The 25,518-nt window shown below is 42.2% G+C and overlaps 1 protein-coding gene and 1 pseudogene across 1 annotated transcript in view; one reads left to right on the forward strand and one right to left on the reverse strand.

Moving 5' to 3' along the window:
* LOC145415010 (protein MON2 homolog) overlaps window positions 1–25,518 on the forward strand; it is a 1,148,323-nt gene that overhangs the window by 361,708 nt on the left and 761,097 nt on the right. The window lies entirely within an intron of this gene.
* Window positions 18,055–18,171, reverse strand: LOC145415227 (5S ribosomal RNA; annotated as a pseudogene).

A 25,518-nucleotide genomic window follows, 5' to 3' on the forward strand; every position in this document is an offset into this window, starting at 1 on the left:
GGCTCGGAGCATGAGGGCCTGACTTGGGGAGGCAACGGAGTGGAACCAGGGCTTGGCACAGCGGGGGTCACGGGCCTGAAAAAACTGTCAATCGTTGACTGACGCAAGGACCGACGATTCTGGCGATTGATGATGCACTGCCGGAAAGCACGCACTTCCTCCACGAGTCCCAAGGGCCCCATCTCCCTGTCGCAGTCTGGGTGTTCCAGGTAGTCTAGGACGAACTCTAGATGTTCCCGGAGTGCGCTCAGCTTGGGGATGGCTGGAGTAGTGTCCTGCTGAGAGGAGTCCACATCATCATCGCCTTCGTCGTCGGAATCTTCAAGTTCGGGACTGACACCAGCAACCGAAGACGCGATCTCGATATCAGACAACGTCTGATACCCAGGATCGCCCTCGTCGTCGATCCAACCACTCACGAACATCGTCACATCAACATCGTCGCTGTGCGTACGTGCCGTGCATGGAAGTCATCCACGTCAAACCCTAGGAAATCGTACTCCACATCTGTTCCGAGAAGCAGAAGCGAGACCAACCATTTTCAAGAGTTTTCACAGGGACTTCCTTCCATGCACTGGCCCAGTTGTACAGCGCAGACTTGATGTTATGGCGCGAAAGGTTTTCCAAAGTCCGCTTGCCTCGAGTGTCACGTCCTTCCCTGCGCTCGTCCTCGTCCTCGAGAACAACCATCACTTCGTCCAGGAACTTCCGACGGTACAGGCGCTTTGTTGCCACGATCACTCCTTGGTCCATGGGTTGAATGAGAGCAGTTGTATTAGGTGGCAGAAACATGCACCTAATACGGCCATTCTCAGCAGCCAAGTCCTTGTCGCACGGGTGGGCAGGTGCATTGTCGAGGAGAAGGAGAGCCTTTACCTGGTCGCGAGGAATTCCCAGTGTCTTCGTCTGGTACTGGATGACCTCCTTGACGAAGTGACGGTGAAACCAGTCTTTGAAAATCACAGCTGTGAACCATGCTTTCAAAGAATGGTACCATACGACAGGAAGGACATCCATCACCCCACGAAGGCACAGGAGGCTGCTTTGCACGGCCAACAATAACGGGCTTAAGCCGGTGCATGCTGTTAGCATTGGCACAACACAAAGCAGATATCCGTTCCTTAGAAAGCTTGCGGCCAGGTACACGCTTCTCCGTCTCCTCGGCTAGTGTTCGTTGGCACCGAGCGATAGAATAGGCCAGTTTCGTCAGCGTTATAGACTTGACTGAGAGTGAGGCCCTCCCTGTCGATCAAGCCTTTCACCTTGTGCCGAAACTCGTCCACTCCATCCTCGTTAGCGTCCAATGCTTCGCCATGTGCTTTACGGTTAGTAAGGCCATGTCGCAACTTGAACGCGAAGAGCCAACCCTCGGATGCCTTGAAGTCTAGGGCATCGTGAAGCCTTGCAAACTTCTCAGCAGCAGCCTTCAGCTCCGTTCCACGTACCATCACACCAGCTGCACGTTGCTGTCGATACCAAATCAACGTGGACGGTGATTTCTGCATACTTGGGGGTAAACATAACCTTCCTTTCCACGTTGCGTTTGCTTCTCGACGAGAAGTCAGCCGTGTACTGCATGAGCTTGTCTCGGGAACGCTTGATATCGAACAAAGTCGACCGGGCCAGGTTGAACTCGCGGAGAATGCGTGAAGAAGACCAACCCGCATCAACTTTCTCCAATATCTCCCGTTTCTTCTCCAGAGTCAACACCACTCTCTTCCTTTTCTCAGGAGGCGGGGCCATCATCACACACACTAAGAGGAGGGCAGAGAGCAACAGGAGGCCTTGCAGCAAGTACGGCACCACCACAAAAGCGATCACGTGGGCAGCCATGGCGAAGAGCGTAGGTCCAGTCGCGGTGAGAGACAGGCGGGAAGTGGGGAGGATGCAGCGGCGCTCTATCGGATGTCGGAGGAATGACGAACCAAAACAATGCTCTCACGCGGCACGCGCGGCAAGTTCAAATTACGGACGGCAAAAAAAAAAAAAAAAAAAAAAAAAAAAAAAATTTTTTTTTTTTTTTTAAGGAATGTTTGATCCCAGGACGATAAGGTTCGGTTAGTGGGGATGTTCGGTTATTGGGCGTCCGGATATTAGAGTGATTACTTATTGCCAAAAACGACTGGGAACTCACATCCGTGTATCACTTTTGTGATGTGCTCATAGCATATGCAATATTCCTGCCTACGTAACAATGAATTCTTATCATAGATATTACATTGGTATGTCTTGTACATACGTAGAATTTACTGCTCTTTATCATGGTTCTTACAGGAAATCGATACCTCCAATACTTTTCGAGTAATTGGCTGACAAAGTGAGATTACTCCTCCGAGCGCTTCCGACTTTACTGCACAGAAAGTCGAGTATGAGCTTTTTAGGTTCTCTGCTGAAAAAGAAGAGATATTATTCACTGTCACGCAACACCTTCCATTGAGAGAAGCACTACACACGTCATGTCATATCTTTCTGTACAGGATAACTTTTCAGTGTCTTTTCACGGTCTCATAACTGTCCACTGGCGTCCGTGGGTGTTTTCCATATATATATATACAGTATATATAATAAAAGGTTCCCCCCACACATGATATACTCCTTCACATATATATATATATATATATATATTTATATACATATTTTTTCGGCCATCCTTCCTCTAAGTTTCACGACACACATGATATACTCCCTCACAATATCTGAAGGTTCCCCCCACACGATATACTCCCTCACATATATATATATATATACAGACATATTTTCCCCTCCTTCCCCAAACGTTCCCCCAACACATGATACAATATTATCCACGAATGCATGTGGCACATATCACAAACATTTTCTCTATCTATCTATCTATAGCCCGACGCCCTAATCCCGCAAAGGGTGGCCACAGACAAAACGCCTCCAAGTCACTCTCTCACCCACCAATTGACTACCCTCCCCCCAACTCACCCCCCCCCTCCCTCATATACCTCTCAACTCCATCCCTCCACCTCATCCTCGGTCTACCCCTCCCTCTCCCTCCCTCCACCTCACCTACATACACCCTCTTAGTCAGTCTTTCATTCTCCATTCTCTCCACATGTCCAAACCACCTCAGTGTATTTCTCCTAATCTTTTCAACCACATCCACATCTACCCCACAACGTTCCTTCACTTCTTCATTCGTCAACCTGTCCCTCCACGTCACTCCACATGCTCCTCTCAAGTAACTCATTTCCACTGCTCTCACTCTTGACTTGTTCCCTCTTGCAAGGTCCACGCCTCGCTTCCATACGTCAGGGTAGGGATCACAATACCATCATGCAGTGACTTCTTAACTTCCATACTCACCTCCCTATTTCTCATCACGGCTTTCAGTGTACCAACAACCTTTCTTCCCTGCTGTACCCTTTCACGTACTTCATCCCCCAAAATTCCATCCTTACTCATCACACTACCCAAGTACTTGAATGCACTCACATTCTCCATATCCTCACCATCCAACCTCACTGCACACTCTGTGACTTCATTCCTCTCAAACACCATAACTTTACTTTTGTTTACATTAACTTTCAGCTTCCTCCTCCTACACACTGTCCCAAATTCATTCACCAAACCTTGCAACTCCCATTCATCTTCACTCAACAATACTGTATCATCAGCAAACAGCAACACCGGAAGCTTCCAAATCTCACCCTCATTCATTAGGGCCAGCCCCACATCCACTGCCCTACCTTGCATCTCCTTTACAGCCCCATCCATATATATATTAAACAGCCATGGAGACATCACACACCCCTGTTTCAGTCCCACATTGAGATCAAAGAACTCACTCAGCTCATCATCCACTCGCACCGTAGCCCTAGCTCCTTCGTACATACTCTTCACAGCACTGAACAATTTCCCCTCCACTCCATATATTCTTAATACCTTCCACATACCTTGCCTATCTATTCTGTCATAAGCTTTCTCCAAGTCCATGAAGGCACCATACACTTTCCTTCCCTTCTCTCGATACTTCTCCACTTAACATCTTAGAACAAATATCTGATCTACACACCCTTTTCCCTTCCTAAATCCCCCTTGTTCTTCTCCAACTAGCTCCTCTGTCATATGCCTAACCCTATCAATGACTATTCTACCATATATTTTACGTCACACTAAGAAGGCAAATACCCCTATGGTTACCACATACTTCTCTCTCCCCTTTTCCTTTGTACAGAGGAACAATTATACCTGATTTCCAGTCCTCTGGAACCCTTCCCTCTTCCCAAGCCAATCTACACAACTTCCATATCCACTCCACAACAATCTCACCCCCATACCTAAGCATTTCACCACACACTCCATCAATTCCTGGGGCCTTTCCCAGCTTAATCTTCTTCATCGCTTCCTCTACTTCCGACCTACTGATCTCTTCCTCCCTCCTCTCATCTCTTTTTCTCCCAGCCATTCCCCAACCACTTATACTCACACTGCTCTCACTCTCTACATTCAACAAATCCTCAAAATGCTCCTTCCATCTCCTCAATTTCTCTCTTTTCTCCACCAACAATCTATTATTCCTGTCTTTCACTCCCCTACTATTTCCCCTTTCACACTGCCTTACTTTCTTTACCTCCTTCCAAAACAATTTCTTACTCTCCCTCCATTTCACACTCAGATTCCTCCCAAACTCTTCATCCACTTTCTTCTTACTCTCCTTCACCAGTCTCTTAACCTCCCTTCTCCTGCTCACATATACCTCTCTCTTCTCTCTCTCATCTTCTCCCCTACCTCTACTCGCCAACCATTCACCATATGCCTTCTTTTTTTGTTCCACAGCTCGTTTCACCTCATCATTCCACTATGCTGTCCCTTGCACACCCTTGCATCTCCTCCTCACTCCACAAACCGCCTCACATGCTGCGCGTATCTCTTCCGTGAATATCTTACATACGTCTTCCACCCCTTCCATCTGCTCTAGCTCATACCTTCCCAATCTTTCTTCCACTATGCTCTTATACTCTGTCATTTTCTCACTGTCTTGCAGTTTCTCCACTCTTCTCACAGGAGCTGCTTCCTCCTGTCTTCCCCTTCGTCTCCTCAACCACTTTCTTTGCAGCTCTACCTTGGCCATCACTAAGTGATGGTCCGAGACTCCATTCCCCCACCCTCTCCACACTCTTGCATCCAACACTTGTCTTCTCATTCGCTCATCCACACACACGTAGTCTATCATTGCCTTTCGTTCAACAAGTTCACCATCCATCCTCCTCATTACTCTCCATGTATACCGATGGATCATCTTATGACGAAAGTAGGTGTTGGCTATTGCCAACCCCTTACCAGCACAGATGTCCACCAAAGCACTACCATTCCCATCTACTTCTGCTGGCACACCCCACTGACCAACCACTCCGTCCACTCGTACATTCCCAACTTTGCCATTCATGTCTCCAATCAACAGCACTCTCTCGCTCCTCTCAAACTTGTCCATACATGCTTCTGCTCTCGCCCAAAACTCATCTTTCACTCTTGCCACTCGATCCTCTGTTGGAGCATACACACATACAATCGCCCACGCTTGTATACCTACTTTCATCCTCACCCATACAATCCTTGCACCCACTGTTCCATACTCTCTTATATTCTCCTTCCACTTCTTGCTTATCATCAGACATACTCCCTCTTTTGCCCTCTCATTCTCACTGACTCCCGCACATATACCTACACCATATTCCCATTCTCTCACCCTTTCACCTTGCCATTTAGTTTCAGTCAATCCACATATATCCACTTTTGCATCCTCAAGCACCTGAACAATCTCTCTCTCTTTCACTTCATCATTCACTCCTCTCACATTCCATGTTCCCACCCTCAGAATGTCCTTTGTCCGTTCCCTAGTCGTCAACGTATGGTCCGTCTGGGTCCGAGGCGCTTTATTTGCTTTTTTAGTTATTTCTTTTTACGGGGTGAGGCACTAACCCACCACCAACCCTTTTAGTCGCCTCGTATGACAAGCAGGGATACTGGGGCAGTATTCTTGAAACCCCCCTACCCCCAGAATAATAATAAATTTCAACAATTGTTTTAGAAAGGTACAGTACCTGTCTACTGACGTCCGTGATTGCCCAATGTTGCAAGGTACAGTACCTGTCCACTGAAGTCCCTCGTTCTGTGGCGTCGTTACCTCTTCCAGCACACCTGCCGCTAAAGTATCGCTCACCTACGCTACGCACCTAAACGAACATTCGCGGCACAGTTCATGTATATTTTACATAAAAGTATAATTTATCACTAAAAGTCAGACTAAGGTACAGTACCTGTTCAGCGACGTCCCTCATTCCTTGGCATCGTCACCTTTCACAGCACACCTGCCGGTAAGGTACCGCTCACCTACGCTACGCACCTAAATGAACACTTGCGGCACAGTTCACTTATATTTTACATAAAGTATAATTTACCACTAAATGTCAGACCAAGGTACTGTGTACAGTACATGTTCAGTGACGACCCTCATTCCTTGACATCGTCACCTTTCACAGCACATCTGCCGCTAAAGTATCACTCACCTACGCTAAGCACCTAAACTAACAATCATGGCACAGTTCATGTATATTTTACATAAAGTATAATTTATCACTAAATGTCAGACCAAGGTATAGTACCTGAGGACCCCTGCCGCAAAGGTATTGCTAAGCTACGCTATGCGCCATAATTTATGTCATCACGAGGATGCATGGCACATTTCACTTACACTTCACACAATATCATACACAAATACATGAGTACCACAATGATTCCACCCTAACCTCTGCAATTATTCCCTTCCTTACTATGGTTCAACGTGACTGTGATGCAGCATCCTTCGCCGGGAGAGTACGATGCAACTCTGTTGTATTGGCACACACCACACTCCTTCACAAACACCCGCATCATATTTGACATACACAGTAATCCCTCCACTATCCGATGTAATAGAGCCAAAGGCATATCCAGAGTGTGGTCCCGTCCAGAAAGTGGGCCTCTGACTGCTGAACTGGTACTTATGGACCCTAACCCAGTCTAACTTTGAAAGCCACCTAAATAACTCCCTGCCAGACATGCACAGTACTTATTTAAACCTATTTAAGACCTTATTCACACCAATAATGGACATAAAGCATGAAATAAATGAAAAGGAACCAGAGAATGAGGAATTAGAAGTGAGTATGGAAAATACTTAGGCCTAGCAGCATACAGGGTACTGTACTGTACTTACAGCACGTCTGTGGCCGCCTCCTCTAACTCTCTAAGGCTTTGGTAGTTGTGAAAATGCTCTTGAAGCACATGCAGTAATCCAGTGTTGTGCTACACTTAATTCTTTGCACTCTGAGTTATAATTGTTTAACACTGCACATTCTTCTTAACTGAACCACACCAGTTTCAACCGCCATTCCAACTGCCACTTTGCACTCCACACTCACTCCACAGTTAATCCTTTGCACTCTAAATTCTAATTTCATAACACTGCACAACACTGTAAATTCCCATGTGGTCTAGTGGCGTTGTACTGTGGTTTATTCACAAAAAACAAGCACGTGCAGCATCGATTATGATGGATGTCTTCCCTGAACGAAGGTTAGACAGTAACTGGGAACAGGGTTGCCAGATCTGAACTCGGCCACATTACCAAACTCCTCAGTTTTCATTACCAAATTCTTAAAGGAAGCATTTATTCTTCACTAACTATATACAGTATACAAGTGTAAATAAATGTAATCACTCTCCTTATAATTAACAGCATGTTGATTATTTTCACACTATGTAGGCTAGCAGATTAATCAGAGAGATCAGACAATCCACCATCTCCATCCTGTGTATCCTCATACATGTGAAAAATCCATTTGGTAAGGCATTATTCTGATTCATTACCAAACGAATTTTTCATTACCAAATTGGCCCACATTTGGTAATGAAAAATACCAAATGGCAACCCTGACAGGGGAGGGGGGAGGGGGGAGGAAGGAAGGGGTGAAAGGTCCGTGGTGTAACAACTGTTCGGTGCTGCGCAGCAATTTCAAATTAGGGGTGGGAAAAAATTCGGATTTTTGGGGGGATTTTTGTCATTTTTTGGCCATTGTTGGGTTCTGAAGGTTAAGGCCCACAACGTCCGGTAAGTGGGGTGTCCAGAAAGTGGGCGTCCGGAAAGCACAGGGATTACTGTATTTCAAACAATTCCATTTACATTTTCACTATCAGCATCACCATAATTCCATCCCTAAACACCTCTAATTCTCTCTTCCCGACTATAAAACCTGTACGTGATGCCTGCCCTATTCCACACTATGGTTTATGGCGTCCATAATGCTAACTAGTTCCATAATTTCACCAATCCAGCCACAATATCTTTCACACAAAATACAGTTTAGGCATTGGCTTCATTTTGTACATATTTGTAATGATGCCATAGGGCCTTGGGGAGGGTGAGAGACGAAACCCCGCAAAGTGTGAACATACATATCACCTCTGAGCTTAATGAATGATTCATCATCATTCATTGCCAGACGCCATGTATCCCAAACGGGGTGGCCAACGGCTTAGAGTTAATTGTTTTACAGAATGGGCACAATTCCTTTTCGTGACATATATCTATGTTCCATCAACAATATCACAAACAAATATGCTCACAAATATTGGATTATCACATTATGTCCATAAGGGCTTCGGCTCGGGCAGGAGGGGGAGAATTAGTAGGAGTTTAAAGGGACAGGACACGCGACGCAACCTCACCACCTGGCTGCTTGGAAGAGACTGAGGTTTATTGCTACGTGCTGGGCCCCGTGAGGCAGCTCAGTGTTGCCAATACCTTACCATGGGAAAGCGCTTCGCTCGCTACGATGCATCAAAATTTGACGCAAATCGACCAGAAACTTAATTTTTGGCAAATTTTTGTGTGCTTAGGAACGCGATTCGTGTGACTGAGCATCTTTAGAACAATCCACATGGAATGCAAATCGCATGATTGTGCCTGAGAGGATTAAATGTCCGGACCAACTTGCCTAGCCCTGGGCTTCTACGCTCCTCATGGTGCAACGTATGATTGGATGATGGATGGATGGATGGAGGAATTCCATTTTTCCATCTCTTGCTCCATCCATGAAGCTTATTTAATTCCTTTTGTAGCTCTGTGCAAGTGCCTGTATTTGTAATTTTCCTTTGTATTTTTGCATCATCAGCAAACATATTTAGGTAGCTTCCATATCCAGTGTTGCTGTCTATATCATTTTATATATACCGTACACTGAATCATTGAGGACCGCGGGCAATAGGGGCTGGACGAGGACCTTTATACTCAAATCCACGTCGCTCAAACAATATGTTTGCACGTACAGTATAATGGTACAGTGTGTTCTGGCAACTTTCCAGAACTCCAGGTTTTACCCCTTCTTACCTCCTTACCCCACATAAATTACCCTCACTTACACCCACCATCAGGTAAAACACTGAAAGAGATATAATTGTTGTAATTAAGGAAATCATTGGTATTAAAAACAGCATTAACAAAACAAAAGTTAGGCTGGGTACCTTTGTGTTGTTGATACGTAGCTCCCCAGTACTCTTCCCCTGCCCTCCACCCCCAGTGTTGTTGTCAGAGTTTTGCCATCTCTCATATCATGTGGCCATTGGGAGAGACATTAGGCCATATGGTTAGATGAAAATTTACGGTCTGGCAGTTTTAGGAGACGAAATGGAATGAAAATGTTTGCAAACCAGAAAAAAATCACTCTTTCAGCCATGTGTTCTCATGAGCAGATGTTAAGTTTCCCATTCTTGATTTGAATTCGCGCTTCCCAACACATTTCGGACTAACTGAGCGTGTGGCTAAACAGCTCAGTCTGAAATGTGTTGGGAAGCACGATGTTGTATGAAAAATATGAAAGTGAATGCTTCCTCTCAAGAACACATGGATAAAATAATTTTTTTCTGCCTAGCAAACACATTCATTCCATTTTATCTCCTAAAACTGCCAGACCCATAAATTTTTGTCTAACCATACGACCTAACGTCTTCCACATGATACGAGAGGTGAATCTTTGACAACAACATTAGGGGTGGGGGATGGGGGAAGGGTTTGGGGGAGCTACGTATCAACAACACAAGGGTACCCAGCCCAACTTTTGTTTTGTTTAATGCTATTTTTAATATCTTTGATGTTCATAATTACAATAGTTATATCTCATTCAGTGTTTTAGCTGATGGTGGGTATATAAGTGGGCATAATTTACATGGGGTAAGGTGGTAAGAAGGAGTGAAAGTGAGAGTTTTCTTTCTCTGACACTCCACATAATGCCCAGTGAGCTTCTCAGCCAGCTTCAGGACAACATATGAACTTTCACTGCTGCCAGGTTCACATCACTTTCCACACATGTTCTTCTTTATATTCTCCTGGTCCTTCCAAAGCATTCTGTTGGTGCTTTCATTCATGTCATGCTTTTTTACCATTTTGGTAAATGCACACTTTACATGATGTTGTAGAAGGACCTTACCATTTCAATTCATATTCCTCCAGTTTGTTTTCTGTGTTTTTCTGACTATATTCAGGGTCATAAATTACCTTTTCTGATGAAAAATTTCCCACTTTTAATCATAACATTCCTTAAGCCATACCTATGATTGTCTTGACGTACTCAGAGGCAGTTTTCGTTTCCCAAGTGGATGCAAGGTTAGGTTAGATTAGATTATATTTGCTTAGATTAAATTATTAGGTACAACTAAACCAGATTAGGTTAAGTTTAGTGAAACACTTGGGACAGGCTTTTTCCTCTTAACCCTGATGAGTCAGACAAGTTGACACGGTGGAACACAGCTAAAAACAACGGGAAAACAGATTCGCGTGAAACATTTATTTACTACCCAGAAATAATAAGAAAAATAGACCGTCAAGAAGAAGAAGAACGAAGAATGTGGAACCGAATGCTAACTTACAAGAACACAACAGATGGGATATTTTTTTCTTATTAGTAAACATTTTTGTTCAGTTTTGTTCCTTAAAACTGTGAAACCCATATGATTATGACAGTGAGACGGGAGAAAGGACTTGATTGCCGCATGCTCAGTTGGTCTGAAATGTGTTTGGAAGCACGAAATCGAACAAAAATGTGGAACAGAATGCTAACTTACGAGAATACATGAATGAATTTTTTTGTTTAAATCAGCAAACGTTTTCGTTCCATATCGTCCCCTAAAAGTACAAAACCCATTAGGAGTGAGGGGTAGAACTAAGTGAGGTGTGAGAAAGGATTGTTAACCATATGCCTAGTCAGTTGGAAATGTTGGGGAACATGAAATTGAACAAAGAATGTGGAACTGAATGCTAACTTACAAAATACGTGGATGAAAGAGTAATTTTTTTCTAATTAGCAAACATTTTCGTTCCATCTCGTCCCTTAAAACGCAAAAGCCATTATGAGCATGAGGAAGAGCTAGGTGAGGCGTGAGAAAGGACTAATAACCATATGCTCAGCTGGTCTGAAATGTGTTAGGAAGCGTGAAGTTGAACGAAGAATGTGGAACTGAACCCTAACTTACGAGAAGTAATGGATGAAAGTTTTTTTTTTTCTTTCCGATTAGCATACATTTTCATTCCATTTCGTCTCCTGAAACCTATGAATTTTCATTTAACCATATGGCCTTGATTGTGCCCAGGATAGGTACCCAGAGAATGGAGGGTGACGTCACAGTGCTCGACTTTCAAATTTCGTCACCAGGCCACCTGATTTCGTACGTGAACTTGAGTTTTACCATGTGTTGATATTACCTGTCTCATTATGCTGAGTGCATTAAAAAAAAAAGTGTTACTCAGCCGCGTTACTCAATGATTGACTGTACTAAAAAACATGATTGGTGCCAGCACCGAGCCCTGTGGAACTCCACCCGTCACACTTCTCTATGATGAGTACTTTCCCCTTAGCACTGTTCTCATTTCACTTTTACTGAGAAAGTCTTGCATCCAGTCATACAGATAACAGTACATTGGATTCCTCCTTGATGGTACAGTTTCCATAAAAGTCTTTTGTGTGGTACTCTGTCAAATGCTTTCTTGATATCCAAATCTATGCCGTCTACCCAGTCATCTCTTTTCTGTATTATATCTGCAGCTCCATCATAGTAGCCAAATAGGTTAGTAACACATGATTTTCCCTTTATAAAACTATATTGTCTTTCTGTTATCAAATTGTGTTTTTCCCGGTGATTTACCCAAATTCTTCTTATCAGTTTTTCTAAAACTGGCATACTACGCTGGTCGTAAATGTGAGACCAAATATGAGCTCTAATTATGAGGGGTCTTCTGTTCCCCTGTTTTTGGTGTTCTCCGTTAGAAAAAACTCCTGTATAAGATCCAAGAGCTTTTGATCCCAACAACTTTCCTCGCATCATACGTATAGAGTATTCCAGTTTATGGTTGTGATACTGGTAGGTAGTTAGGTGGATTTTGTCTATTTCCATTATTGAAAAGGGGCACAACGTTGGGTCTGGTTAGTACTTGGATGGGTGACTGCCTGGGAACACCAGATGCTGGTGGCATAACGTTCTCCCTACGTGTCAAGTAGGGTTGGTGGAGGATTAGTGCCCCTCCCTGTAAAACAATTAACTCTAAGCCCTTGGCCACCCTGTTTGGGATACGTGGCGTCTGGCAATGAATGAATGAAAAAAAAGGGGGCACAATGTTTGCTTTCTTCGAAATATCAGGTAGTTTACCTTGTCTTTGGGATTCTCTGAATATTAAATTTAATGGACTGCTTTGCTCTTTTGCACATTCTTGTAATACCCAATACGAAATCTCATCAGGGCCATTAGCTATTCCTTTGTCTAATTTCCATGTTTCTTCACGGACCTCTTGTTTCACTATACATGTATTTGTTGATATGTATGGGCATGCATGTTTGTTTTCATCTCTCACAAATCTACTTTCTTTAGTAAAAACTGATTGGAAATTTTTGTTTAAAATTTCACAAATATCTTCATTGATATAGCTTTTCCCCACATCCATGATGGACTATTTTATCTTTGACTTTTGCCTTGCTTCAAATATAGCTTTAAAACAACTTCGGCTGATCAGTACTTTTATTTATAATGTCTTCCTCAAACTACCTTTGAGCTTCTCTCCTTATCCTTGTACTGTATAATCATTTCAATCATGTTTGTAGTTGTTATATGGTCTCTCACTTTTATGTCATCTGTGTCTGATCCACAGCAAATCTCTTTTCTCTTTTGCACTTTTACAATCAGTGTTAAACCGATTCTTTATCCTTATTTCCATTTCATTCTGCAGTCTGACATAATTCTGGACTCGTGTTTTGTGAAATTCACAAAAATTTTTATATATAACATTTATATCTTGTCCTCTTAGCTCCTTTTCCCAGTCTGTATCCATAAACCAATAGCTGCTGTGTACATCATACGAAGAATAGTGTGCAACTGCTACGTACATCATATGATCAAGCTCTTTTTTTTTTTTTTTTTTTTTTTTTAAGAAAGGCGCGCTACATTTTTCATCCATTTGTCCATAAATAGCGTACCATGGCCAAACTGAGGCAAATAATGAACTTATATTTGGTTTTCCTATGCATTTCCATGCACTCTTTCATTTAGCCTATAAAATCAAAAATTATTTTTGAGGGGAAAAAAAAAAATCCCGTTTTTTTTGTGCATGGGGGATCGACCACAAAACCTAATGCCGCGGTTAACGGGTTAAAATACTTCTTTGGGTCATGATAGTTGCCCTTTTTGTAGTTTAGCCTAGTTTTGTAATTTCAAAATTTCTAACTACAGTACTGTATATCATATGCTATCCAGAAATTGTATTGTGGGGGTGGTGGATTATATTGTCAGTTTCATTTTCTTGCCTAGTAAATATGGGATCTAATACTAAGGGGTCTTCTGGTCCCCTTTTTCTGTTGTTCTCCTTTACACAGTGTGTTAGAAAAAACTCCTGTGTAAGATGAGCTTTTGATCCCAACAACTTTCGTAACTTCTTACATGTAGAGTATTCCAGTTTATATTTGTGTTAAAATCTCTTGTTAGTATAATTCTTTCAGATTTTTCTTCCATTCTGTTTAGTAGGATACTTAAGCTCTGAATTTTCTTTTCTGCCAGGTCTTTGTATTCACCTCTATCACTTGTGTTTGTCTTGGGTGGCATGTATAAATTTGCTACAGTTACTTTCCCTTTTGATGTTCTAATCTCTACTGTAATTAAGTCTACTTGTGAGGGTAAGTTTATGTTTATCTCTTTTACTTAGAGTCTTTTCTGTGTTGGCATATGACTCCTCCTCCTTTTTTCAAATGTCTTTCTCTTCGCCAAGTATTGTACTCGTCCAAATTTAAGTCGTTGGATATCTTTGGGGTTAATTTTGTTTCTGTTAGACAAATAATATGAGGGTCATTTTCTATGATATAGCCTTTTATCTCGACTGATTTGGATACCGTTCCATCTGCATTTGAGTACATCAGCTTAACCATATTGTTCACATATTTTACATTGGTTGAGTCTACTATCTTACTTTTATTTAGTCCCTGCTGTTTATGTATCCTTTTTTTTACCTGTAATCCTACAACTTAAAAAAAAAAAATTTACTTCTCTCTTCATTTGATCTTGCATCATTCTTTGTTTTTGCTTTTTCCCGCTATTCCTTTAGTGATCCCCATTCCTCTTGAGTTAGGCACCGTTTTATCCATATGTCTTTGTACTCCTCTGATTGCTTAAGTTCGTTAGCATTTTTTAATACCTCTTGTACACTGTTCACACTTTGGAAGGTTTCTTTGAGAGGCCTTGACTTGTTTCTCTCATAATTTCCTGATCTCTTAAATTCCTGTATATCTTTCTCACAGATTTCCTCTGATACTTCTTTCAATATGTTCATTATATTTACCATCCCCATGCTATCTCTGGTGATTCTATTCCTTTTTTTCTTCTTCATCTTTTCTAGTGATAACTACAAATTTGTTAATCCCAGCTGTTTCCTTTATCAGCCTTGGGTTTTTTCCTATGATGTCTTTCAGTTCTCATGTCCTTTTGCTTCGGCCTTGTTTTTATAGATCTTGTCTTGTTTTGGCCACTTCTGCCCATGCATTATGTACTTCCTCTGTGTAGTTTCTCATAATTTCATTTGCCTGAGTTATCTTCTCATGGATGTCTCTACTTTGTTCTGTCAGGTTACCTGTTTGTCTAATTGTGTCTGTCATTATTGTATTCTTTCAAATCTCTCGTGGGTGACTACTGTGTTTCTCATTTCGTTCATTTTCTTCAGAATGTCTACCTCAGCATGTAGCTCACCTATTGTTGCATCTTTTCTGTTTTATTCCTTTACATGTTCCTCATTTTTTTGCTTTTATTGGTACAGTTCCTTCCTTATTTCATCCAATTCCAGTTTGAAAGTTTCCTCCTGTTTATTCACTTTCTTTGTTAAATTATTAAATGTAACCAGTTCCACCAGGTCATTGTAGTCATCATTTGTTTTTTACTGTTTCCCTTCCTCCTACCTCGATGCATTTCTTGAAAGTACGCCATCTTACAGAAGTATACTTTCTACTTACAGTTTAGCATCTCTGTTATGTCATCATCGTTATCATCATCATCATCATCATCATCATCATCATCATCATCATCATCATCATCCAGACCTCCTTGCACACCCTAGGGCAGAGTGAGGCATAGCAACGTCCAGACAGCCCAAGCGTGCCCATTCCAGTGGACCACTCTTCCATTCACTCACCGTTCAAGCTCCCGGAATCCTGGCTCTATCTGATATGCCAAAAACATTCACCACCTTCTGTAGTTTCACATAAAACGTATCCGATTGAGTCAGTCCGAATGCTGTCACGTTAAAAAGGGGCACCAACTCCCTGATCACATGCTTCTCCTCACAACATCCAGCCAGCTCGTTCCCTTGTCAGTCCCCTAGCCTCACCAACTTCCAAACCTCTTATCCTCACACACTCATCCACCATATCCCTCCACCTTCTCCTTGGCCTACCTCACCTCCTCCCTCCTTCAAATTCACTCAGATATACCTTTTTCGCCACTCTGTTGTAATCCATTCTCTCCACATGACCATACCATCTCAGTACACACTCTTCGATTGTGGTGTCCATAGACTTCCTCACTCCACATCTTTCACGGATCTCATTATTTTGTATCCTATCCACTCTTTGTACGCCACATGCATTCCTCATCAGTCCCATCTCCACTTCTCTTACTCTTGACTTTTCATTTTCATGCCTCACCGTAGTCTCACATCCATATGTTAAAGTGGCACTGACACTCCTTCATGTAAGCCTCGTGCAGCTGCAACACTCAAGCCCCTGTTTCTTATCAAGGCCTTCATTGCACTAGCTACTTTCCTTCCTTGTGTCACTCTACTTTCCACTTCTTTTGCACGTTTTCCTCTTTTGTCTTTAACTGTACCCAGGTATTTGAACTCTTTCACTAGTTCCTGTCTCTCTGCGTTCACTGTAACATCACACTGGGATTCACCTTCTCTTTCAGTAACCATCACTTTTCTTTTCTGCATTTACTCTCAAGGCACGACGCTCACAGACATCAGCAAAACTCTGCAGTAGTCTTCCATGTTCTTGTCCAGTATTTGTTGGTAGTACTGCATCATCAGCATACAACAAATTTGATATATTCCATGCATCACCCCTCTCCATTACTTGTGTTTTTACATCTCTAAACACCCCATCCATGTAACGAACAACCATGGGAACCCACACCGAACATGGACCATTCACTTAGATGTCTATTTACCCATACATATGCTTCACTACCATCATAAAAACTCTTGACAGTACCTAGCAGGTTACCATCCACACCGTACATGTGCAAAACCTTCCACAATCCCTCTCTATCTACTTTGTCAGATACTTTTTCCACATCCACGAATTCCATAAATACCTTATAGTCCTTCTCACAAGTCTTTTCCACTATTTGTCTCACAGCAAATATTTGATACACACATCCTCTTCCATTTCACAGATATGTTCTTGTTTGATATAGATTTCCCCCTCACCCATAATGGACTGTATTTCATCTTTGATGTTAGTTTTGCTTTGTTTGTAGCTGTAAAACAGCTTTGGTTGATCAGTACTTTTATTTATAATCTCATCATCAGACTGGCCTTGAACTTATCTCCTTATCCTTGTATAATCATATCTTGACTTTTCTATTGTCATATGTCCTCCTGCTGTTATGTCATCTGTTTGTAATCCACAGGAAATATCTTTTGTCTTTTGATTTTTTTTACATTTGGTATCAGACCATTTCTTTTTATTTTTTGTTTCTTCGTGGTGTGGTATGAAATTTTGGACTCATGTTTCATAAAATTCACAGAATTTTCTATATACAGTAAGACCTCACTACACCAGACTAATTGAGGCCCAAACCATTCTGAAAAATGCTAAATTCCATTAAAAGCGACATCCGGACTTCCCCCTGCTAACCCAGACTTTTTCCGATATACAGTAGTCCGGATCGCATGATCGGTTTTTAAACTGTTTTGACTACTATTGTGGTACTGCACTGTGTTAAAACTTAACTACAATAATCAAATGGTATAATATGTATAATAATACTGTACTGCACACTGATAAACATGTCTCTTATTTACCTTATTATAGTGAACATAGCTGAAGTGGTCAGGCAGTCTGTACTGCTTCTGGCTTTATCGGACTTTTTCTAATTTATAGGAATTTAGTCAGGTAGCTCCTCGAGTTCGATAAAAGTGAATTCTGGTCTATTGAAGTCCATTATATTAAGGTTTTACTGTACTGTATAACATTTATATCTTGTTCTCTAAGCTCCTTTTCCCAATCTGTTTCTATGAAGTCCTTCTTTAGGTCATGGTTGTTGCCCATTTTGTAGTTTAGCATCTTTTTGCAGCTTTCATTATTGCTAACTACTTCATATACTAACCTGAAATTTATTCATTCATTCATTGCCAGACACCATGTATCCCAAACGGGGTGGCCAAGGGCTTAGAGTTAATTGTTTTACAGGGAGGGGCACTAATCCTCCACCAACCCCACTTGACACGTAGGGAGAACGTTATGCCAACAGCATCTGGTGTTCCCAGGCAGTCACCCATCCAAGTACTAACCAGACCCAACGTTGCTTAACTTCGCTGATTGGACGGGAAGCGGTGTACTCAACGTGGTATAACCTGAAATTGCTATTTAATATTTCATGAACAAAGGACATGGTACAGATGGCGACGTGGAATGTGAGGGATGTGAATGATGAGGTGAGAGAGAGAGAGTGTGTCCAGGTTTTTGAGGGTGTGAAAGTGGATGTATTTGGAATAACTGAAACTAAATGGAGAGGAGAGAGTGTGAGAGAATGGGAGTATGGATGGGGTATTTGTGCAGGAGTAGGTGAAAATGAGAGGGCAAAAGAAGGAGTGTGTATTGTTGTGAGTAACAGATAGAAGGAGAATATAAGAGAGTATGCATCAGTTGGCTTAAGGATTGTGTGGGTAAGACTGAAAGTTGGACTACAAATGTGGGCAATTGTGTGTGTGTATGCGCCAACACAAGATCGTGCAAGCGGAGTGAGAGAAGTGTTCTGGACAAATGTGGAAGAGTGCATGGAAAAGTTTGAAAGGAATGAGGAAGTGTTTTTGATTGGTGATATGAATAGTAAAGTAAGGAATATGAAGGTGGATGGAGTAGTTGGTGCATGGGGGTGTGCCTGCTGAGATAGATGAGAATGGCAGTGCTTTAGTGGACATTTGTGGTGGGAGGGGGTTGATGATAGTCAATACCCTCTTCAGGCACAAATGATCCACAGGTATACATGGTGAGTGATGAGAAAGGTGGGTGGTGAACTAAATGAAAGGAAGGCAATGATTGATTATATGCGTGTGTGGATGAAAGGATGCAAAGATGTGTAATGGATGCAAGAGTGTATAGAGGTTGAGGGAGTGGACTTCCTGACCACCAGTTGGTGGTGGTCAGAATCAGGGTCCAAGTAAAATGGAGAAATAGAAGAAGGGAAGGACACGAGGAAGGAGTAGATGCAAGGAGAGTAGAAAGGTTACAAGAGGATGAGAAAAAAAGCAGAATATAAGAGAGAAGTGGAGGAATGATTGGGTAAATATGAATTGGAGCAGATGGGGGACGTGGAAGGTGTGTGCAAGGTATTTACGGAAGAAATATGTGCAGCATGTGAGGTGGTGAGTGGGGTGAAGAGAAGACGAAAGGGGGTGCAAGGAACAGCATGGTGGAATGAAGAAGTGAGAGAGGCTGTGACATAAAAGAAGAAATCATCTATTGAATGGGTGAGAAATAGGGGCATGAAAGAAGTTGAGAGATGGAAGAGAGAGTTATATGTAGAGAGGAAGAGAGAGGTGAAAAGATTAGTAAGAGAGAGTAAGAAGAGAGAGGATGAATTTAGAAGGAATTTGAGTGTCAAGTGGAGGGAATGTAAGAGAATGGGAAAGAGGTAAAGAGAGTCAGACAGGGTGGCAATGAAGTTAGTAGGGGAGTTCAAGATGAAAATGGTAGATTATTAGTGGAGAAGGGAGAAAAAGTGAGCAGATGGAGAGAACACTTTAATGAATTGTTGAATATAGAGAATGAAATAAATGTGAGTATAAGTGACTGGGGAATGGCTGGGAGAAGGAGGGAGGTGAGAAGACAGGAAGATATCAGTAGGATGAAAGTTGTGGAAGCAATGAAGAATATGGGGAAAGCCCCAGGAATTGATGGAGTGTGTGGTGAAATGCTGAAGCATGGGGGAGAGATAGTAGTATAATGGATGTGGAAGATGTGCAGATTGGCCTGGGTGGAAAGTAGAGTCCCGGAGGATTGGAAGTTAGGTATAATTATGCCCTTGTACAAAGGGAAAGGGGAAAAAGAAGTGTGTGGTAATCACAGGGGCATTTGTCTTCTTAGTGTAATAGGAAAGTACATAGTAGGATACTTATTGACAGAGTTAGGGAAATAACAGAGGAATTAGTTGGAGAAGAACAGGGAGGCTATAGGAAGGGAAGAGGTTGTGTAGATCAGATATTCATTCTTAGATCTTTAATGGAAAAGTTTCTAGAGAAGGGAAAGGAGTTGTATGTGTCCTTCATGGATTTGGAGAAAGCATATGGCAGGGTGGATAAACAAGGATTGTGGAAAGTATTAAGAATATATGGAGTAGATGGGAAGTTGTTGAATGTGGTGAAGAGTATGTATGAGGGTGCTAAGGCTGCAGTTCGTGGTGAACTGAGTGAGTTTTTCTATTTGAAGGTTGAGTTGAAACAGGGATGTGTCATGTCTCCATGGTTGTTCAATGTGTATATGGATGGGGTAATAAAAGAGATACAAGGTAGGGTAGTGGATGTTGGAGTGGCCCAAATGAGAGAGGTCAGTGTTTGGAATCTCCCTGCACTGTTATTTGCAGATGATACTGTGGTGTTGAGTGAAGATGAATGGGAGCTGCAAGGCTTGGTGGATGAGTTTGGGAGAGTGTGTAAGAAACGGAATCTAAAGGAGAATGTAGGGAAGAGTAAAGTTATGATCTTTGAGAGAGGTGAAAATCAGTTAATGTACAGTGAGGTTGGATGATGAGGAAATGGAAAATGTGAGTACTTATAAGTACTTAGCTAGTGTGATGAATAAGGATGGAAGTTTGGAGGGTGAAATGGTTGATAGGGTACAAGGAAGAAAGGTTGCTGGTTCCTTTGAAGGCAGTGATAAGAAACAGGGAAGTGAGCATGGAAGTGAGAAAGTTATTACTTGATAGTATTGTGATACCAACTCTGACGTATGGAAGTGAAACTTGGACGTTGTTGATGAGACACGAGTCAAGAGTGAGAGCAGTGGAAATGGGTTATGTGAGAGGAGCCTGTGGAGTCACAAGGAGAGAGACTGACAAACGAGGATGTGAAGGAGCATTGTGGTGTGGATGTGGATGTGATAGGAAGTGTTAGGAGAAACATATTGAGGTGGTTTGGCCATGTGGAAAGGATGGAGAGTGAAAGACTGATGAGGAGTGTGTGTGCGAGTGAGGTGGAGGGGGGAGAAAGGGAGGGGAAGGCCGAGGATGAGATGGAGGTATGGAGTGGAGAGGTATATGAGAGAGGGGGGTGTGAATTGGGAGCAGGGCAGTGAAATGGCGGGGGAGAGGGTGACATGGAGGCAGTTTGGTTGTGGCTACCCCAAATGAGGGATTAAGGCATCTGGCAATAGATAGATAGATTGCTTTTGCCAAAAGTAGGGTGATAAATTATTTTTGTCAGTTTCATTTTTGTGCCTAGTAAATACTAGATCTAATAATGATGGTTCTTCTGGTCCTCCTTTTTTGGTGTTTTCTTTTACACATTGTGTTAGGAATAACTCCTGTATAAGAACCAGGAGCTTTTGATCCTAGCAGCTTTCATAGCTGCATACATCTAGAGTATTCCAATTTATATTTGTTTTGAAATATCCAGTTAGCATGATTCTTTCAGATTTTTCTTGCATTTTATGTAGTGATCTTAGTGGTAGGTGGGGGCGCTCACCTTCCACTCACTCGATGTAGTGCTGCTCTTGGGTGACTGCCCTCTCCTCTCTTTCTTCCTTCATTCCTTCCTTCATCTTCTGCTTTTCTTTCCTTCCTTTGCTGTTCTGTCTTTCTTTCCTTCATTATTTCCTCTTCCTTCTGTCTATAGGTGACTTTACACTGAGTGACAAGCCAAATGGTTTCCTATACACCTGGAAACCATTACTATACTGGGTGGTAACCATATAACCGAACCATGGCACCAGGTGGTTTAGTGGGTAATTAAGGTGCTCCAGCCGGATTGAGCCTGTGTAGGTTTGTATCTAAAGGGTGGTTGGGGTTTATTGCTCACCTAATGCCAGTGAGGGATGAGTGGTCACTCTCATCTTAAATGTCCGAACCAACTTGTGTATCCCCAGGCACCTATGCTCATCATGGGGCAACAGTGGAAAGGATAATGGTGATGATGATGATGGGGGGTTCATAAACTCGATATTATACATTCTGGCAGGCCTTCACATTCATCTGTATCCCATGTGTTTGTCTGAGGTTGTATATATAAATTTTGTCACAATTATTTTCCCTTCAGATGTGTTAATCTCTGCTGCAATTAATTCTACTTGGGAGGGTATATTTAGTTCTCTCACTTTGACTAGGAGTTTTTTCTTTGTTAGTATCATAACTGCTTCTCTTTTTTTCACATTTCTATCTGTTATATTCATCAAAATTTAAGGAGTTATTGGATGTCCATGGGGTTAATTTAGTTTCTGTTTGGCAAAGAATTTGAGGTTCCTTTTCTTTGAAATAGTCTTTTATCTCTAATATTCAGATACCATTCCATCTGCATTTGAGTACATCCACTTAATCATGTTGTTTACATATTTGACATTGGTTGAGTCTACTATCTACTACCCTTCTTCTTCTACCCTTCTTCTTCTTCTTTTTTTTAGTCTTTTTGGTTTATGTGCCATTCTCTTACTTCTTTGTAAAAAAAAAATGTACTTCTCCGTTCACCTGATCTTTTTTCATTCTTTATTTTTGCTTCTTCCCTCATTTCTTTTAGTACTGTAATCTCCATTCCTCCTGAGTAAGGCAACTTTTGTGTGTGTGTGTTCTTGCCTGATTGTATCTTTACAGGAATGTGTCAAGCTCGTACTGTCCCATGTATTAAACCTGTTTTTATACATATCCTTAAATTTATGAATGGTTTTGGCACACACTACTTCATTCGGTAGTGCATTTCACTGATCAATACGTAGTTTTTTGCAGTGTCCTCTTGCTGATTCTTCCCCATAGGTTATATTGTATATTCATTTATGTCTACAGGTATTTTCTCTTCCCCGAGATGCATTTATGTAGCCTAATCATGTCTCCTCTTTCCTTTTTTCTTCCCCAAGAGGCATTTATTTAGCATAATCATGTTTCCTCTTTTCCTTTTCTCCTGTAGTGTTGGTAGATTCAGTTTTTCTTTTCTTCCTTAGTAGCTTAGACCCCTTAAGCTTGGTAACCATCTTGTAGCTGCCCTTCGTACTTTTTCAATCTTATCTGTGTTTTTTTGAGATGGTTCCAAACTACTGATGCATACTCCAGGGCTGGTCTTATGAATGATGTTATTATCTTTCTCGGCACGTCTTCATTTATATATGTGAATGCTTTTCTCGTATTACCAATCAGTGAATACATGTTATGTGTGTGTGTGTGTGTGTGTGTGTGTGTGTGTGCATGCACATGGTTAGGGAAAGCGGAAAGTGTGTCTTGGTTGGCCGCTGATATGCTGAAGGCCTCATGAATTATAGGAGTGGATTTAGTGACTGATTTAATAAATAGGATTATATATGAGTGTTGGTGGTAGGTGGTGGCGACTGATTTAATAAATAGGATTATATATGAGTGTTGGTGGTAGGTGGTGGCGACCATCATCCACTCACTTGATGTAGTGCTGCCTACTTCTTCCTTACCCTTTATCATTCTTTTCCTATGCCTACTCTCCTCTCATCCTATTTCTCCCATCTTTCCTGTCGCTTCTTATTGCTTTTCTTTCCTTTCCAGGTGGCTTTACATTGAGTGACAAGCCAAATGGTTTCCTGTTAGCCAAGAAACCATTTACAACACTGGGTGGTAACCCTATAACCAAACCATACGTGCTCCCTATGTGTCAGCAAGTGGGTTGGTGGAGGGTTAGTGCCTCTCCCCATAAAACAAGTAACTCAAAGTCAAATGGTCACCCCTTATGGGATTATGGCATCTGGCAATAGATAGATAGATATATCAGTGTGTTGTCCCAGATGGCTTTGCTGGAGAGTGTGAGTGTAAATGTGTACAAGGGGAAGGATGATACCCTGGAAAGAGTAAATTATAGATGCATAAGACTTTTCGGCCAGATAATGAAGGTAATGGAGACCATCCTAGAAAGTATTATTAGGGAAAAAGTGAATATCAAGATGCAGTTTGGGCTCATGCCGGGGAAAGGGAGCACTGATGCAACATTTATTATCTGACAGCGTTAGGAGAAATATATAGGAAAGAAAAGGGAGTTGTACTTTGTTTTTGCTGATTTGGAGAAAGCCTTTGATAGCGTCCAAATGGAGATCTTGAAGTGAGCAATGAGAAAGATTTGGACTGAGGGCTGGTTGGTTAGAATGATTATGGCTTTGTATGTGGGTGTTCACACCCAGGTGAGAGTGAATGGAGTTTTGATTGATGAGTTTTCTGTGAATGTTGGTGTGCATCAAGGGTCAGTCTTAAGCCCATTATTGTTTATCATGGTGCTTGAAGCTCTTCACTTGACTTCAGAAATGAACTCCCATGGAATATGTTGTTTACTGATGCCTTATTATCGATTGCAGGGAATGAAAGGAAGGGGGAGGAAAGATATAGGAAGTGGAGAGAAGGAATGGGGCACAAGTGTTTGTCAGTAAATGTGGATAAAACAAAAGTGATGGTGTCTTGGGCTGCTGGTGGTACAGTCAGAGCAGAGGGAGAGTCGTCATGTGTGGTTTGCCACAAGTGTGTGAGAAGTAACTCCATCTTATTACAGTGTTGGTGGTAAGTGAGTGTATAAGAGATGTAGTGGTATTTGAGGTAGACTGTGAGACAATGCTGGTTTCATGTGTGCAGTGTGTCAGGGAGAGCATGTAAAGATTGTCAGATGAGCCTCTTGAGCAGTAATTGGATTCCTATGGCAAGAAGATGGTTACCCAAGTTGCTGTTGGATGGTGTAGAAGCATGGGCAAGTGCCATACAAAGTGAGTAGTGGTTTCCTCTTGGTCTCTGCACCACTGTTAAAAAGGGTCTGGGACTAGTCTGATGTGCTGGAGGTAAGATGCCAAGCCAATGTGTCCAATGTGCAATCTGGTGAGTGCCACATCCAGTACATTAGAAGATGCATGGGCCCAAGGGTGAATAAACAGATCCCTTTGGTATGACCCCAGTGTTCTGGCAGGATCATGAATCCACAGGTCAGCATCCCAGGCTGCTTTGCAGGCAACCGCCAGGAGGTGATGATGAATAGCATCTGAGAGAGGCAGAGGTTTCGAGAATGATGATGACAGGGCAATTTGTGGAGCGGCATCTGTGATCTCATTGCCACTGATGCAAACATGTGAGGGGACCCTTTGAATGTGGACCTCTCAGCTCGTGTTGAAAAGACATCAAAGTAAGGCTTGGATGTCTTGAATCAGATGTCTCACCAAATGAGGTCGTATAGAAAGGATGTTGTGAAGAGCAGCCATGTAGCCTGTGTAAACGACCACCTTCCGAAGCTGGAAGTGGGAGTTGAGGAATTCAAGGGCCATAAGGACTGCAAAGGATGGTTTACATTGTCATGTTGGGCATCCAACTACCAAATTTGACAGAGGGATAGATCCATTATACACTGTTGCCACTGATGTCGCACGGGCCAGGGAGTGGGAGCCATCAATGTAGACTTCCAGGTGACCTCCTTAGGTGGTGGATGCCATCTCTTGAAAGATTTAGGGTGTAAAATGTCCATCCCAGGACTTATTAAAGGACTTCATAAGCAGAAGTGATCCTAAAGTTCATAGA

The sequence above is a fragment of the Coenobita brevimanus genome, chromosome 101, assembly GCF_032717465.1.
Source record: "Coenobita brevimanus isolate Jiangsu-jjx chromosome 101, ASM3271746v2, whole genome shotgun sequence".
Classification (NCBI taxonomy): domain Eukaryota; kingdom Metazoa; phylum Arthropoda; class Malacostraca; order Decapoda; family Coenobitidae; genus Coenobita; species Coenobita brevimanus.